We start from the raw sequence: 18,073 nt of genomic DNA, 5'->3' as shown, positions 1-18,073 counted from the left end.
TTGAGCTGCTGCCCCCGCGACCCGACTCCGGATAAAGCGGAAGAAAATGGATGGATGGATGATATGCTGATGACACCCAGATTTATATGATGATAAATATGGATAATCCCTCTCAGATTGGGACCTTGGAGGATTGTCTATCATCTGTGAGAAATTGGATGTTCAGTAACTTCTTGTTCTTCAGCTCAGCCAAGATGGAATTAATAGTCATGAGTTCCTTGAGGCACAAAAGTCAGTTTGACTATTTTTCATTAAGACTGGATGCATGTGTCATTTAATAGAGAGGGAAAAGAAATTAAGAGTGGTCTTTGATCTTATACTGTTCTTTGATCTGAACAATAGAGATTACAAAGATTGCTTTCTTTTATCTGTGTAACATCACAAGGATTCGACCTATACTGCCAATAGAGGATGCAGAGACTGATTCATGCCTTTGTTTAGTCAAGAACAGACTATAGTCATTTTCCTGTCTTGCCTCGTTCAAGCATAAATTCATTAGCATTATTTCATTTATATAGCGCCAAATCACAGCCAAGCTGCCTTAAGGTGCTTCACACAAGTAAGGTCTAACGTTACCAACCGCTAGAGCAAACAGACAGGCGACACGGGTAAGGAAAAACTACCTCTGATCATTTTGAGGAAGAAACCTCAAGCAGACCAGATTCAAAGGGGTGACCTACTGCTCAGATCATACGAATAAAAAAACATTTTTAACAATACAGAAGAACATCAAAATTTCTGAGAATTATTAAGTCCATCTAGATGTCCAGGACAGCACCAGTTGGTTGGTGGCGGTGGGGTTGATTGGGTCTTCAGATCCAGTCTTCAAGCATAGTAAGTTTTGCAACTGCCGTAGTCATAGAAAATGAATGAATTGTTCATTCACTCATTTTCTATACCTGCTTACTCAAGTGAAGGGTCACAGGATCTGGAGCTGATCCCAGTAGACATAGTGTGAGAGGCGTGGCACGCCCTGGACAGGACGGCGGTCTGTCACAGGTCATTTTAATGTTCCTTTTATCAATTTTCCTTTCATTGCCCTCAGTTGTAACAAATATATTCAAATGTATTCTGTATTGCTTCTGGTTGATGTACTAAATTGCTTTTTGCCAGAATGGATGATTGCCCAACTGAGTTGGTTGTGCTCCTATTTGGCTCCTGCTCTCGTGAAGCACCTTGAGATATCCTACTTTGTGATTTGGTGCTTATTAAATGAGCAGAATTGGACTGGCAAATATTGAATGATGGCAATCAGAGTTCTGTGCAGACATCTTCATTAGACACCAAAAGTCTGCAAAATCTGTATCATTAGTTCAATCCACTGCCTAACTCCTGGCTCACAAGTGAAATCAAGATGAATTAATGAGGCAGAAGAATTCTATTCTTTCACAGGCGCCGTCATATCTCCCAACTTCAGTTCAACTAACAATATGTGGAAATGACATGAACACACAAGCTGTACTCACAGTGACAGACATTTGCATTTTATGGTGAAAGATATTCTGTAGTTGTGGGACGTTCATGTATTCATTGTATCAGAGCGCGACCGATAGTTGGCCAATAACATCGACCGATATGAGCCTTTCACAAACATATCAGTATCTGCCTTATTTTTGCTGATATGAAAGCTTGTGTTTTATGAAATAAATGATGCAGAAAAACACTGGCTGCTGAAAATCGTGTCATTACATAGTTTGTCCAACAAAGGGCGCACTGACGGCGTTGTTTACAGGGCTTTCTAGCATGGCTGGGACCTCCATCACCTCTTGGTCACAATCATAGCAAGGGAGAGAGGCAAGAGAGCAGCTGGCAATCATTTTCATTCAGAGTGGGCGTTTTACAACAACAAGAGGCAACTGGTTGCTACGCAGGGCCGAAACTGACAAGAAGCCTATTTTATGCAAATGCTGACTGATGCGAGACAGCAACTGCAATCCGAGTGACGGCAGCATGATGGCAACCTGATGTCTGGTGATTGGTTTTTGGTTATATTTATAGTTATTTATGACGAAATTCATGTTTGAACTGTGAAGCATTGAATCTCAATTACATTTCTTTGTCATATGGGTTTGATAGTGAAACATCAGCAATAGTCCTTTTGTATATATATGTCACCAGATATATTGGTATTGTAATCTTTTTACTCTCTAATATCAGTATCATATCGGTCCCCCAAACTTCCATATCGATCTAATTCAAACGGTGGAAATCATGACATGTCCTGGCATGTTATACACAAGTACCCCATATACTTGTGTTTGCTTTCATTGCCATTTTTAATGTATATATTGTTAGATATATCAGTTTTGTAAATGTTTTATCCCCTAATATTAGTATTGGTAAAAAAAATCTATATCAGTTGACACAAATTCCTAATATTTCAGAAATTGATGGAATTACTTTTGAGAACTTTTGAAAATTGTATTTGCGATAATTTACGGATGATGCATACGCTACACGTTTTTTTCTGAAATATTCTTTACATTGCATGAATGAAAAAACATTCATTGTTTGTTTTATATAACACCTATAATGCCTAACAATCCCGACGATATCCATACTTAATGCAGTGCACTTCTTTGTGTACAGATTTCCGTTTGCTTTCCTCAGTCCAGTGAAAAATCGCAACAAAAATTTGTAGAGCTCTTTAACCGACAGTGTTTGTACTTCAGGTAGAAACGTCCCAGCGAATACTGCAGACGCCTCCAGATGGTTTACGACGTGCTCCGTTTGTTTTTTTTGTGTTACAAGAATGAGCACCGTTAATAAAACAAACTCCGCCATGTTTGTTTTTAAGCTAAGAGCTGTCCCCGCTAGTGTGAGCGCGCCCGTGCAATGGTACAAAACATATAGAACCAAATTTGCACGTTCAATGGAGTACAAAGGTAAATGGGACGAATGATCCAAATCATGTGACATATAAACCACCAATCAAATGACAAGGATCTATTTAAGTCTTATATAAAGTAGCATCATTTTGTGATGTTTCAGTGATATTGCCATGAGTCAAGGTGAGTGTGGAAGCGCTGGTGCTTCAGTGCATCCATGATGCACAGTAACACTAATGTAGGTAAGATTTGAAACAAATTACCAATAAGGAGTGACTTTTAGTAACTTCACTTTCAAATTAATTCCAGAATTTTCAAACATGTGACATGTGACCCAGTCATTGCTCTAATTAATACATCATCTTGGTCGTTTTTAATGTCGAGCAGAAATCATAGTATTGATTTGTTGCTTTGATGTTTGTTTCTAATCAGAAGCCTGCAGAAGCTTCACATGTAGTGTACAGGCTCCCTCTAGTGGAGACACGGTGCCATTACGTTCAGTCAACCTTAATTTTAACAGAATATTTTTAACCATACAGAGAGATTAGTTTCTAATTACATCCAGTACATTCACTTATTCAACTTAAAATAATTTGGTGGATTCAATGTCACGACTGTCCCGCTGTGAGACACCAGTGGGAGGCGCAAAAAAAGTAAAAATGGCAAAACTGTCAATAAAATTATACTATATTGATGAGGTGGCACACTGTTGCCACACTACTGGTGGTGGTTCTGATTCCTTTATTAATTTTCTGCAGGTTTGCGGCCCAAAGTGGGAAGAAGGTTTTCACATAAAATGTTCCCAAATCTGGGGATTTAATGTGCTTTTTTCTTTGTGACCAGTAGGGGGCAGCAGAGCTTTGATAACTTCCTCACTTCCACCAGCAAAGTGAAACGTCACAGAGCCAAACGTCATGTCCCAGGGTGATTCTTAGACTACGGGCACTTATTGTGTCGTTTGATCATATTGTATGAAAAACAGAAAAAACGGGGAAATTTCACACTTTTATAGTTATCTTTACAATGAAAGTGTGTTAAGAAATTTGTTCTAGTAGTCTATGATGACTTTTCACCTTTTTTCAGCATCATTATATGCAAATATTCCTGGTTCTCTCCCTCAGCCCCAACCAGTCCCAGCAGAAGACTGCCCCTCCCTGAGCCTGGTTCTGCTGGAGGTTTCTTCCTGTTAAAAGGGAGTTTTTCCTTCCCACTGTAGCCAAGTGCTTGCTCACAGGGGGTCGTTTTGACCGTTGGGGTTTTACATCATTATTGTATGGCCTTGCCTTACAATATAAAGCGCCTTGGGGCAACTGTTTGTTGTGATTTGGCGTTATATAAAAAAAAAAATTGATTGAATTGAATTGAATTGAAATATTGCCGTTTTGTGCTTGTCCCACACCCAGACTTTTGATCTTCAATGATAAAAATGAATGGTAAAGAAACGTTTATTCTAATGTTTTAAAATATCTCTGAATAAAATATCAGTAAAATAATCAAAACATAATTGGGGTATTCAATGTCATACAACTGTTGTGATTTTTTTAAACAAAATGTAGTTGTCCCACACTATTGCCGTAATTTCCACCACAACACTGTAATGTCCCTTTAAACAGTTTGTATGAAAGATTGTTTGGGTAGTTTCTATGGAGATAAACAGTGACATCAGAGCACATGTATATAGCGCCAAATCACAACAAACAGTTGCCCCAAGGCACTTTATATTGTACGGCAATGGTGTGGTGGAAATTACATTTACAAGGCCAATAGTGCCCGTAGTTAAAGAATCACCCCCCAGTATGTTCAACAGCCACTCTTTAAAGTATCCTCCTTTCTTCCTCTCCACCATCAAGCTGAGTAACTGGTGATGAAACAACAGACAAAAGTTGCAGAATACACACAGTTTCTAAAATCACAGCCACATTTTCTGTTTGACATTTGTGTCCAGCTCCATGTGGCGTTGTCAAACCGGTGGTCTTACAAAGGACACTGACCACGTTCTTGATGGAACAAATTGAGGCTGGGACATCCTGAGAATAGAGAGCAATTTTTTTTTTTCCCCAGTAAAGACTTTTGTTCACCAGGGATGTGTTCTGGCCCCTTGTATTTGATGCTTGCCCTTGACTTCACACCAATCTTTGTGTAATCAGTGGATACCTTGATTGCAGGACTTGAGAAGCTGAACATCTGGGTTTGTGATTGTCCTAGAAAAAGACCAAGAGCTGAGCTTTTAATGACATTCCAAACTCGGCAATCAGAAGTGTGTCTGTATGTGGTTAAAGTGTTGAAATTGAGACATTCATGTTTCTGGGTCCTTGGCCTTGGAACTCCAGAGAGAACTTCTGGAGTTAGACAGGTCCAAGCGAGACATAAAAACTGCCCTTTTTTTCCCACTTGAGGTTTTCTCACCTGATCTTGAATAGGGAGACCATACTCTTTGAAATAAAAACTTGGGCATCCAGGATTTTTGACTCAAATTCAATATGGCAGTTCAAATCCAAAATGGGCACCAAAATACCTAAAATGTCTATTGCAGCATATTTGGACAATTTTAAAATTTATTTTGGTAATATTTGATAGTGATGATGAATAGGATAATATCACGATTGAGCTTTCTCTATGATTCATTGGTCCAAAAATCCAAGATGGCCACCACACAGCCCCTGGATCAGAGAAGAAGCTGTAACTTCTCTCCTGTTTCGCACGTGATAACAAAATTGGTGTCTATCCCCAGGTTTTTGGGGTCAAGGATTTCATTTGTGCCATTTATTTCCACATTAGACCATGAAGTCATGGAGAACATTCAAGATGGTTGGCATAGCCAACCGCCTGAATCAGGTTTGGCAGGCTTTAATACACAGACAAGCCAACAGCATTGTGATCGGCTCTTCTTGAAGGATTTGTAATGCTGCCGTCTGTGTGTTTCAGATACATTAATGATTCAAGAGACTGAATCAGCTGTGATGGCATCCACACCTACAACCCCTGGCAAAAATTATGGAATCACCGGCCTCGGAGGATGTTCATTCAGTTGTTTAATTTTGTAGAAAAAAAGCAGATCACAGACATGACACAAAACTAAAGTCATTTCAAATGGCAACTTTCTGGCTTTAAGAAAAACTATAAGAAATCAAGAAAAAAAGATTGTGGCAGTCAGTAACAGTTACTTTTTTAGACCAAGCAGAGGAAAAAAATATGGAATCACTCAATTCTGAGGAAAAAATTATGGAATCACCCTGTAAATTTTCATCCCCAAAACTAACACCTGCATCATATCAGATCTTCTCATTAGTCTGCATCTAAAAAGGAGTGAACACACCTTGGAGAGCTGTTGCACCAAGTGGACTGACATGAATCATGGCTCCAACATGAGAGATGTCAACTGAAACAAAGGAGAGGATTATCAAACTCTTAAAAGAGAGTAAATCATCATGCAATGTTGCAAAAGATGTTGGTTGTTCACAGTCAGCTGTGTCTAAACTCTGGACCAAATACAAACAACATGGGAAGGTTGTTAAAGGCAAACATACTGGTAGACCAAGGAAGACATCAAAGCATCAAGACAGAAAACTTAAAGCAATATGTCTCAAAAATCGAAAAATGTACAACAAAACAAATGAGGAACGAATGGGAGGAAACTGGAGTCAGCATCTGTGACCGAACTGTAAGAAACCGCCTAAAGGAAATGGGATTTACATACAGAAAAGCTAAACGAAAGGCATCATTAACACCTAAACAGAAAAAAACAAGGTTACAATGGGCTAAGGAAAAGCAATCGTGGACTGTGGATGACTGGATGAAAGTCATATTCAGTGATGAATCTCGAATCTGCATTGGGCAAGGTGATGATGCTGGAACTTTTTGTTTGGTGCCGTTCCAATGAGATTTATAAAGATGACTGCCTGAAGAGAACATGTAAATTTCCACAGTCATTGATGATATGGGGCTGCATGTCAGGTAAAGGCACTGGGGAGATGGCTGTCATTACATCATCAATAAATGCACAAGTTTATGTTGATATTTTGGACAATTGAAAGGATGTTTGGGGATGATGAAATCATTTTTCAAGATGATAATGCATCTTGCCATAGAGCAAAAACTGAAAAAACATTCCTTGCAAAAAGACACATAGGGTCAATGTCATGGCATAGGGTCAATGTCAATGAGCAGATCTGATTTGATGCAGGTATTAATTTGGGGGATGAAAATTTACAGGGTGATTCCATAATTGTTTCCTCAGAATTGAGTGATTCCATATTTTTTTCCTCTGCTTGGTCTAAAAAAAGTAACCGTTACTGACTGCCACAATCTTTTTTTCTTGATTTCTTATAGTGTTTCTTAAAGCCAGAAAGTTGCCATTTGAAATGACTTTAGTTTTGTGTCATGTCTGTGATCTGCTTTTTTTCTACAAAATTAAACAACTGAATGAACATCCTCTGAGGCCGGTGATTCCATAAATTTTGCCAGGGGCTGTATTCTAAGCATAAGAGTGTCTGACAGGTGTAGTCTTTGTAATGAAGCTATCAAACATCATAAAAACACTGTAAAACCGTCAGCAAGAGGAATGCAAACACTCAAATCACTGGCTGATAGCAGTGTCAAAAACCTACACCTTGAAAGCAACACTCAGAGAAATTTGAAGACGACATTGAATTCAATAAGTTAGGAAAAAAAGTGGTTGTTCGTTCTTCGTCCGTCAACCCCCGTTATATGCAGTAGCTTCAATTCAGGGTCACGGATTACGGGAGATGGATTTGACTGTTGCTTTTGTGAAGGTCATTAGAAGGGAAATCATAGAAAGACAAGGAGTGAAATGGCCTTTACAACCAGATGAATTGTTCCATCTGCTTGGAAGCCACATGTATTTATAATGCCATTTGCTGGTCAATAAAACCCAGAAGAGCAACAAATGCAACTGAGTATGTCGGATTCCCTAACGAGACTGAAGCCGGGAAAATGTCTGCCATCTACCAAAGCTGGGAAAAGATGGTCACTGGTGAACAATCACCAGTAGGAACAGATGTGAATCTCACCATTCATAGGATAACCGGTGTCACCGAACAAACGGTCCCACCTAAAAATCGGTCCGCCTTTTGCATCTGCGCATGTGACATTAGCCGTGGTTCATGGATTAAAACCTTGTTTCTGCTTCAAACTGCACTCCAGTCATCATTTATCTCAGCGACAGATATCTGAAGCTTTTGTAGAGCGCAGAGGCTAAACGAGCTGCTAGCTAATGCGTTCACTGTGTCTGTCATTTCAAAGCGTCACAGAATTTTGCCAAGTATCTGCTTAAAATGGCCTCATTTCTGCTTAAAACTGAAAAATTGACTTTAGAATGATTTAATAGGTTTTACCTTATTATCTGATGGTTAATAATCCCATTAATCCATATGATTGTTTTGGGTGAAGAGACTCTGTCTCAGACGTGCTGCTGTGGTCTGGAATGACGCATGCACTGATGCAAAAGGTGGACCGATTTTTAGAGGCGGACCGTTCAGTCTGCGACACCGGAAGTAAAGAAGCCTTGTTCAATCTCTGTGGTGTTGGTATCCCTAGATCTGAAAAGCAGTTGGGCCAAGTCTGTCACCATGCAGCACAAGAAAATGCTACCACCTGGTTTCATTCCCCACAGATGCGTTCACATAACATTTGACAACTTGGTTGGTAAACAACAGACTCTGACTGGAGAAGGCTAAGGGGACATCCATGCTTCATCTGGCTGTGGCAGATAGATGTTACTTTTGAGAGGTGGGGGTCGACTGCTTGTTGGCCTGGGTGGTCCCCATCCAGGAACCCAAGGTGGTTCTATGAGGTTGTGGATGTGGCGAAGTCCAGCACCAGTGCATGCTCCCAAACATGACTTGAGCTACCAATGTCAACCTGTGTTAGATTCCCCGTCATATCTCTACTACTTGGTGTTCCACCTCCTCGCCCTCTGCTCATTCCTCCTTGCCCCCAGCTCCTCCCACTTACCCATGCACACCTGTGTCCTATTAACACTATTCTAGTTCTGTTAGGTACCTGGCACCTTCAGTGCCAGATTGTCTTGCCAAATCATGAGTCAAGACATCCAGCTCCTTTGTGTTTGTCTACCTGTTGCCGGACCTTGCCACAGCCCAAGTATTGTTGTCTGTCTGCCCATCGCCTGACCCTTGCCTGTTGTGGACCTACACTTCTGCCTCAGTCCAAGCAGCTTTGTGAGCTTTTCTGCTGCTAAAACTTTGCCTGCTGACAAACCAATTGGACCACATCCCCCTGGTGTTAAAGGACAGGATCAAACAACCTCAAGTAAGGCTGTTACACTGCATTTCTTATATTGATCCATGCACGCTTTAACCTACTGCATCTGGACCCATCTCTTTGTCTTCAGATCTCAGTTCTCCCTCAGTATTTTGGTCCAGGCCCCACAACCAGAAGGATCCCATCCTGCCATCTGAGTCTGATGTGACACCAACCCGGAACTCTGTATTACTTCATATCAAACCATTGTTTGTACGGAACTGAAAAAAAATCCAGTAAACTTACCTTCATCTTTACTCTGTGGTCTGAGTCGAGCACTTGATCTGCATTGTACCAGTCCACCCAGCTGTAAATGGGTACCGGTCTCTGTTGGGATAGTAACGTGTAATGAACTGGTGTCCTGTTGTTGGGGAGTTGTAGACTCACATCTGCTTCACGCTACAGAATCGGCTTAACCACGGGCACCTCAGGGCCTATACAGGACTCAAGTCTTCTGTGGGAAATGGCTAAAGCCAGATATGCATTAAATTGGGCCTGTACATGCAGCTCTGCTAACCTACACCACTCAAAATGTGAAACCAGGCAGGCGGCTCTGACGTACAGGTCTGAGCTCAGAATAATACCTACACTGAGTTTTAAAATCAATTTGAGTCTTTTGTATCTAATTTATGTAAAAGGGTTTAAAGTTCAGACTAATGAACCTCGTTTTGGATAGTTATGTTGTATGGCTCACGTATCCATCCCGACTTGACAAAAGAAAACTGTAGAAGTGATTTGTACAAAAAATAATCCCTGTATTTAGTTTATCCAGTTTCTTTAGGAGTACGGAGTCTCCTGTATGTTCATTTTGTAATTTGTGTCCGTAGCAAGCAGGGGGTCACCCCTTTGAGTCTGGTCTGCTTGAGGTTTCTTCCTCAGAGGGAGTTTTTTTTTCCTTACCACTGTTGTTCTGGGGGTTAGTAAGGTTAGACCTTACTTTTGTGAGGCGCCTTGAGGCAACCTTGTTGTGATTTGGCGCTATATAAATGAAAATTAATTGAAAAATTCAACTTAGTTTTCCCTCTGAAAATGGAAGACTAAAATGGCTATAATAGTTTAAGGGTAAAAACGGCATTTTTCATTAAACCCTTTTAATTAAAGTTGATTGCTTAATTTCAGCTCCACTAAGATTGTGTACAGCAGCAAAATTTTCCATTATCCAACTGATTTTTCTGCACTTTTGCACAAGTGTGGCTGGTACAAATTTCATGAGTGATATTTAAACATTAACTCACATTCTTAATCACCCTGCAAAAAGTTTCTGAAGCCGCCCGTGTCTGCTGATTCAACTGCCGCCTACAGCGTTAAACAAAAATTTGGGTTAAATCTGAAAGTGTGCACAAATTCCGAATACCTGAAAATATGAAAAAGACTTGAAAAGTGTCAAAATATCAAAGACAGGCCATAAAGGGGGAAGAAATAAAAACAAAACACCACTTATGAAAAGATTTTGTTTATTCACAATAGAATTATAACAAATATAATGTATTAAAAAGTCTGCTGAACATTATTATCCTTTTATTTCATCAACTCAGATGTTTATATGAATGTGAATAGAATATTTAACAAAATGAAATGCAAGTGCCTTTAAAAATGACTCACCCCCTTAGGCTTTAATTTTTGTGACAAAATGCGGCTTTGACATGAAATAATTAATAATAATAAATATTATGACCAAATTCATTTGATGGTGTCAAATCTTCACTCCTGTCCACACCTCTTCAACATGTCCTGAACATGTAGAGATTTGTTTCCACTTTGAGACTATAGGATACCTTTTCAAATATTCCTATAAAGAAGTCAAAATCTTCTGTTTATTACATCACAAGGCAACAAAAACTGTATTAAAGTCCAAGGAGGCAATACTTTTTATAGGCACTGTACATTTTTTGAATCCATAAAATTTTCCCTCACATCATGAAATACTGCATATAAACACAAACTATGTGCAACTGAATCATTATCAGCAATACTTTGTACATTTATCTGTCTGAGGTCATTTCACACATTTTAAAACATTAAAGAGCAAAGTCATTTATTTCAAAATTTCACTTTGATTGCTTCAACAGTTGAGTGACTTTTTTGATGGGATCTAAGTATAATTACAGAGAAAATCAGAGGCTTTAAACTAGAGCCCAACCGATATGATACAGATATTGATGTATCTGCCGATATGTACATTAAAAAATTGATTCCTAACATTTCTCTGTTAAACCTTTATGACAAAGAAATGTAATTCATGCTTGGTGTTTAACAGTTTAACAGAACTTTCTAATTAACTATAAATATAACCAACATACCTAATATGGCTCTACCTAGTTGGTGGCATAGGAAAGACATGTCTTGTAAAATGTCTAGTCGGATTGATAATAAATGGCAGCTGGTTACTTTTCCTTTTGTAGTTATTGCGACCAAGGGGTGATGGGTTACAGCAATGTTTGATAGCACTGTAAACAATATTGTCTGCTGGATAAACTATGTAATATCTTTTTCAACATAATTTATTTGGTAAAATAAAAATTTTCATATCGGCACAAATAATGCTAGTATTGGTATATTGCAGACAGGCTCATAGTGTCGATGTTATCGGCCAACTGATATATCGGTAGGGCTCTACTTTAATCATATTACTGTGACTTCACCAGCTTTATGTCAGCATGATGCATTTTCAGAAACAATATTAAACAGATATTTCATGGGAAAGAAACAAGTCGTCAACAACATATTCAGAAAATCAAGGTAGCTGTAGTTCTGAAACAAAAAATCTCAAAAATAATTTCTGAAAAAGGAGATTTCACATGATGCAAAGCTGAAGCAGGACATGGACAATTCAAATGAATACATTCTGAATTCATCAGTGTTCAGGCATAAAAGGACCAGATCAGTGTCGAGTCAGTCAATCATTTCCTACTCAAACAAATCGAAACGTACAATGTTTAGTCTCAATCAGATACGAAAGGCAGCTGAATCAAACAATATCACGTCTAATATGTTAAACCTGTGACAAGAAAAAATACCATAGAAAAGCTATTCAATTATAAATAACAAATCTATGAGCAAAAACCAACCGGATGCTTCAAATCTTTAAATGCTAAGGTGAAGCTTTAAACAAGTTCATACAAATCAGTTCATTCATTTGTGAATTTGAGAAAATTTGCAGAAAAATCAAACAGGTGCAGGTGAAAAAACAAACAAACAAACAAACAAACAAAAAAAACACCCCTAAATGTATTACCCAGATCTTCTTACAACATTAGATATATGACGAAGTGAGTTTTCAGGTATTATAAAGGTAAGAAAAACACATTTTGCCATGTTTATTAAGCTTAAAATGTATTCATGGTCACAGCTCAGCATCCACATTCTTAGTCAACAAAACTTAAATATCACTGTTTCACTTTAAGGATTTTTTTTTTTGTAACAGACCATAAAACGTAAAAATGTTTCTAACTCCAAATTGATCAATCAACAGAGTCTAAATTGTGTTTCTTCGGAAACAGAATTAAATTCAGAGGTAATATATTCCACTCCCACATTTAACAAGCCAAGAAGACGAGAAGGAAATCTCTCCGGTCCCGGGAGGACACCCCCAAACTTTTGTTAATGGTTTCAAACAGTCTACAATTCAAGTTGAAAGAGCAGCGCTGCTTAATTTGTCTGTAATGGAATTACATCAGAAAACAGTCACCTACTTTCAAAAAATCCTTAAGAAAAATGAAAAAAAAAAAAAAAATTACAATGACAGTGCAAGATTACAACGATCATAAGATTATAGCTCTTATGTTGGCAAACCTTTAAGAGAAATTGACATTATCTCAAGACTGGAAATGTAGCGCCATTACGCTAAGTGGATTATAAAAAGATCTTTAGAAAAAAGCGCTTAGAAATCATATTCAACCAAAATATAGCCAATTATAGTTATTCTTCCTAAATCAAATTTAGGAGATTACAAGTTAATTAAAAGCACAAAGATGCCAACAATTTGAGTGAAGAAAGAGTGAAGAAAGGGACCCGAAGAGGTCAAGCAGAGATTCTGCACAAAAAACACTATATTTAATTTTCTTGAATCCGCCAGGACTCAAAAATGCTTTGCATTACAATTTACAGCACTATAATGTGGATGATCAGGATTTTCTTTTTTTTCTTCTTTTTTTTTGTAGATCTGCATGAATTACAATGTGGAAGCTGAAAACATACAATTAATGATTAGTTCATTTTCAGTGACCTCACGAGCGCCCCGCAATGCTTTTAGCATCAGTTTTTACACTGCAGTGCTCGCTGACACCTGACAACAAAACATCCTTTTCAACATCACTAAAGTTTGCAGAATAAAAATGAAATGCATCAAAAGACGAGGCCTGCAACTACTATGAAAACGATAATGCAAACAAAAGGAATTCCTGACATCACATTTGATGGTACATTCATACGGATACATTTCCAGATGAGGTTTTGTTCTCAACCTTATTTTCTGGCCTTTCAAAATATTTTCTGTCACTCAATTAAATGTCCAACATTTTGAATTTTAAAATATTTGCACAATGTTGTCATCACATCAAGGTATTAGTACCACTTTGGCATGTTACCTGGTATATCGCAGGTATGATGCAGATGAATCCTGGGTCATTTGAGGAATTTATTCATAATTCAGGTGTACTGAATGTGCATTTTTTTTTAACCTGGTCTCTATAAAGTCGACCCCGTGTTGCTTTCAGAAAATCCATAAGATATTTAAACTTGGACATCAAACTTTTAGGTGTTTTATTTTTGGATGTACAATCATTCTACGCAAGAAAAAGTTCAAACAAATCACTGAAAGCCCAACGTTACTATGACATTCATGTTCCTGATGTGTATATAATCTTCTGACCGTCGTCGTAGGCAGTGATGGGCACAGTTCCGCTAATCCGATAACCGCTAATTAGCGAAACAAACTTTTTTGTTAGGCAATGGTGCCTGGTTATATCACACAGTTGTCTACCTGAATCACAACTTAAACAGACATTTTGGTTTTGCAAATGCCTTTTTTACAAATGAAAAAAATGACATATTTTACAACAGCACATTTATTTGTAAACACCAACACACACGTAACATTAACTTGTGTTGTTTTTTACATAGGATAAATGAGTCAACCAATCAGTGTGAGCGGAGGCTCAGTTTACCAATAATCCCTTTGGGCATCACTGTGTTAATGTTCAAAACTTCAGAATTAGTGCACTATTATAAAATTAACAGATTATATTTATACAGGTTATATTTTCACTTTGTACAAATGACAGAGTTGACATTAATGCAGTTATTCTATCTGGATTAATTTGGTTTATAAATCAAAACCATAAGTCAAACTTGCTTTCCTTTTCAAGACGTCTGCCTCACAGCTGGATCACTGTATGCTGTCAAGGTAAATGACACTTCTTCACAGTAGTGCTGACTCTGTGGCTGTGGATCGCCTTTGATTCTATCAGAAGCGTTGGCGGTGTATAAACTCAAAATCGGCTTGTCAGTAGCTGAGAGTGTACCGGAGACAACACTGAAAGCTATCGGTTTGCGGTTAACTGTAGCTTCTGATAAATTTTTGGTGGTTTATCGGTTTAGCGTTATAAAAGATAACTTTTCAGTTAGCTGATTAGCAGTTATCGAAGCTAACTTTTTGGTTAGCTGGGCCCACCACTGGTCGTAGGTGTGACAACGTGTCTCAGCTTCCACTTTAAGCATATTGTCTCACGACAGTAATGAATGTGGTATTTTCTGGTTACTGTTGTTACAACACAGAGCTGATTGTGATACAGCTATCAAGTTTCTTTTGCCTGAACAGGTTTCACAATAAATGAATTTTGAATGAAACTTGAATGAATGTGCCTTTTACTAAGGAGTGGCTTCTGTCTGTCCTTCTGAAAGGTTCTCCTCTTTCCACAGAGGAATGCTGGAGCTTTGACAGTGTGACCATCAGGATCTTGGCCACCTCCCTGACTAAGGCCCTTCTCCCTCGATTGCTCTATTTAGATGGACGGCCAGCTCTAAGAAGAGTCCTGGTGGATCTGAACGTCTTCCATTTACAGATGATGGAGGTCACTGTGCTCATTGGGACCTTCGAAGCAGCAGAAATGTTCCTGTAGCCTTCTCTAAATTTGTGCCTCGAGTCAATCCTGTCTCAGAGGTCTACAGACAATTCCTTTGACTTCATGCTTGGTTTGTCCTTTGACATGTTCTGTCAACTCTGGGACCTTATATGTAGACAGGTGTGTGTCTTTCCAAATCTTGTCCAACCAATTGAATTTAGCCCAAGTGGACTTCAATTAAGCTGCAGAAACACCTTAAGAATGATCAGTGAAAACAGGAGGCACCTGAGCTCAATTTTGAGCTTCATGGCAAAGGCTTTGAATACTTCTTAGGTTTTTATTTTTAATAAATTTGCAAAAATATATTAAAAAAAAGCTTTTCTCCCCCACACTGTCATTATGGGGTATTGTGTGTTGAATTTTGAGGAAAAAATGAATTTCATCCATTTTGGAATAAGGCTGTAATATAAGTGGAAAAAGTGAAGCTCTGTGTATACTTTCCGGGTGCACTGTATATTATTCATCTCACCCATTTACAAACAGCTCCCAAATCACCAAGTCTCATGTTCTGTGACACAATGAATTAACACAATCTGCAAAATCATTATTGTACATCATCACATGATACTAAATGCCTCAAGTCAACAAAACACACAGCTGTCGACTGGTTTAAACAGCGACACACAGAAAGTGTTAAACGAGGATTTTCTACAATTCAGAAACTTCTAATGATATAAATTCATATCATGGGTAGGACTCAAGATTTATTTCTTTATTTGTTTTGGTTTTAAGTTAGAGATATATTGCATTTGCTGTGTTTATTAGTAGGTGAGGTTTTGCGGTGTGGAAAAAAAAAAAAGAAGGGGGGACCGCTGGAAGGAAATCTTACTGAAACGATACAAATTGCAACACAAACACTTTTACTTTTAGAAAATTTGTTCAGTCAGAGAAACTCAGGTACGTAATCAGCAGCTCATTTGCATTTTTTTTTAATGATCAGCATCTTCTAGCTTTAACAATTTATTTATTTACTGGGGCAGGGCAGGAGAGCACGCAGTCGGTTTAAATAATTCAGCTTCAGTGTCCTCTCAGTCAGACGTTTGCCTAACTGTCCTGTCAGGTTCGTTAACCTGTTCTGAGACAAACCTCCTGTGCTCGTTCCACCGGGTTCAGTCCTCTGTGTGCACAGACAGAAGACAGAGGATGGGAACAGGCTGCCAGCTGTCCCAGTGGCCCCGAAATCTGAACGAGGTTGATTTGTATCAGCGAGATAATTAGTCGACCTGAATAAGGGCAGCGTTATGACTCACAACCTCTCTGCCATAATTTAAATACATGCTAAAGCCTCAAAACAGTAAATGTCTGCAACAACGAGAACTGATGCTCAGCTGCTCAAAGCAGCTGCTTTTATCCAGTCGACATAATAATAATAATAATAATAATAAAAATAATAAATGTTTGATGATTTGTGTTTGTGGATTACAGCTGAGGTGACTTTGTGCTCTTGTAATATGTTGGAAATGTATGAAAACCATTTTTAACATGAGCAGGATTTTCAAAATAAAACAACTTGTATGTGGCCTTCAGTCTGCCACTAGATTTTGTTGTGGTTTTACAAACATTCTCAAATTGTAAAGCTGATTAAAGCAACATATTTTACCGCGCACAGATTCAACAAATCTGATACATGCCAGCTGGTGTCGCAGAAAAAAACAGGTGAAATTACAGAGTCAATAATATCCCACAGACACAGAGGTCACGCTTCCTAGAAGAATCCCACTATCAGACATGTGCACGGAGGGAGTCGCCACTCGGCGTGCCGCCAAAGGCTGTCCGCGTGACAAAAACATGTCCTGTGTGCCGCTGAAACTAAATTATTTTCATGATCGACTAAATGACGGATCATTTTCTCAATCAGTTGTTATATATACTCAACAAAAATATAAACGCAACACTTTTGGTTTTGCTCCCATTTTGTATGAGATGAACTCAAAGATCTAAAACTTTATCCACATATACAATATCACCATTTCCCTCAAATATTGTTCACAAACCAGTCGAAATCTGTGATAGTGAGCACTTCTCCTTTGCTGAGATAATCCATCCCACCTCACAGGTGTGCCATATCAAGATGCTGATTAGACACCATGATTAGTGCACAGGTGTGCCTTAGACTGCCCACAATAAAAGGCCACTCTGAAAGGTGCAGTTTTGTTTTATTGGGGGGGGATACCAGTCAGTATCTGGTGTGACCACCATTTGCCTCATGCAGTGCAACACATCTCCTTCACATCATCCGTGAAGAGAACACCTCTCCAACGTGCCAAACGCCAGCGAATGTGAGCATTTGCCCACTCAAGTCGGTTACGACGACGAACTGGAGTCAGGTCGAGACCCCGATGAGGACGACGAGCATGCAGATGAGCTTCCCTGAGACGGTTTCTGACAGTTTGTGCAGAAATTCTTTGGTTATGCAAACCGATTGTTTCAGCAGCTGTCCGAGTGGCTGGTCTCAGACGATCTTGGAGGTGAACATGCTGGATGTGGAGGTCCTGGGCTGGTGTGGTTACACGTGGTCTGCGGTTGTGAGGCTGGTTGGATGTACTGCCAAATTCTCTGAAACGACTTTGGAGATGGCTTATGGTAGAGACATGAACATTCAATACACGAGCAACAGCTCTGGTTGACATTCCTGCTGTCAGCACGCCAACTGCACGCTCCCTCAAATCTTGCGACATCTGTGGCATTGTGCTGTGTGATAAAACTGCACCTTTCAGAGTGGCCTTTTATTGTGGGCAGTCTAAGGCACACCTGTGCACTAATCATGGTGTCTAATCAGCATCTTGATAAGGCACACCTGTGAGGTGGGATGGATTATCTCAGCAAAGGAGAAGTGCTCACTAT

This window comes from Thalassophryne amazonica, chromosome 21, assembly GCF_902500255.1.
Source record: "Thalassophryne amazonica chromosome 21, fThaAma1.1, whole genome shotgun sequence".
NCBI classification, from domain to species: Eukaryota; Metazoa; Chordata; class Actinopteri; order Batrachoidiformes; family Batrachoididae; genus Thalassophryne; species Thalassophryne amazonica.
This window is presented reverse-complemented; position numbering follows the sequence as displayed.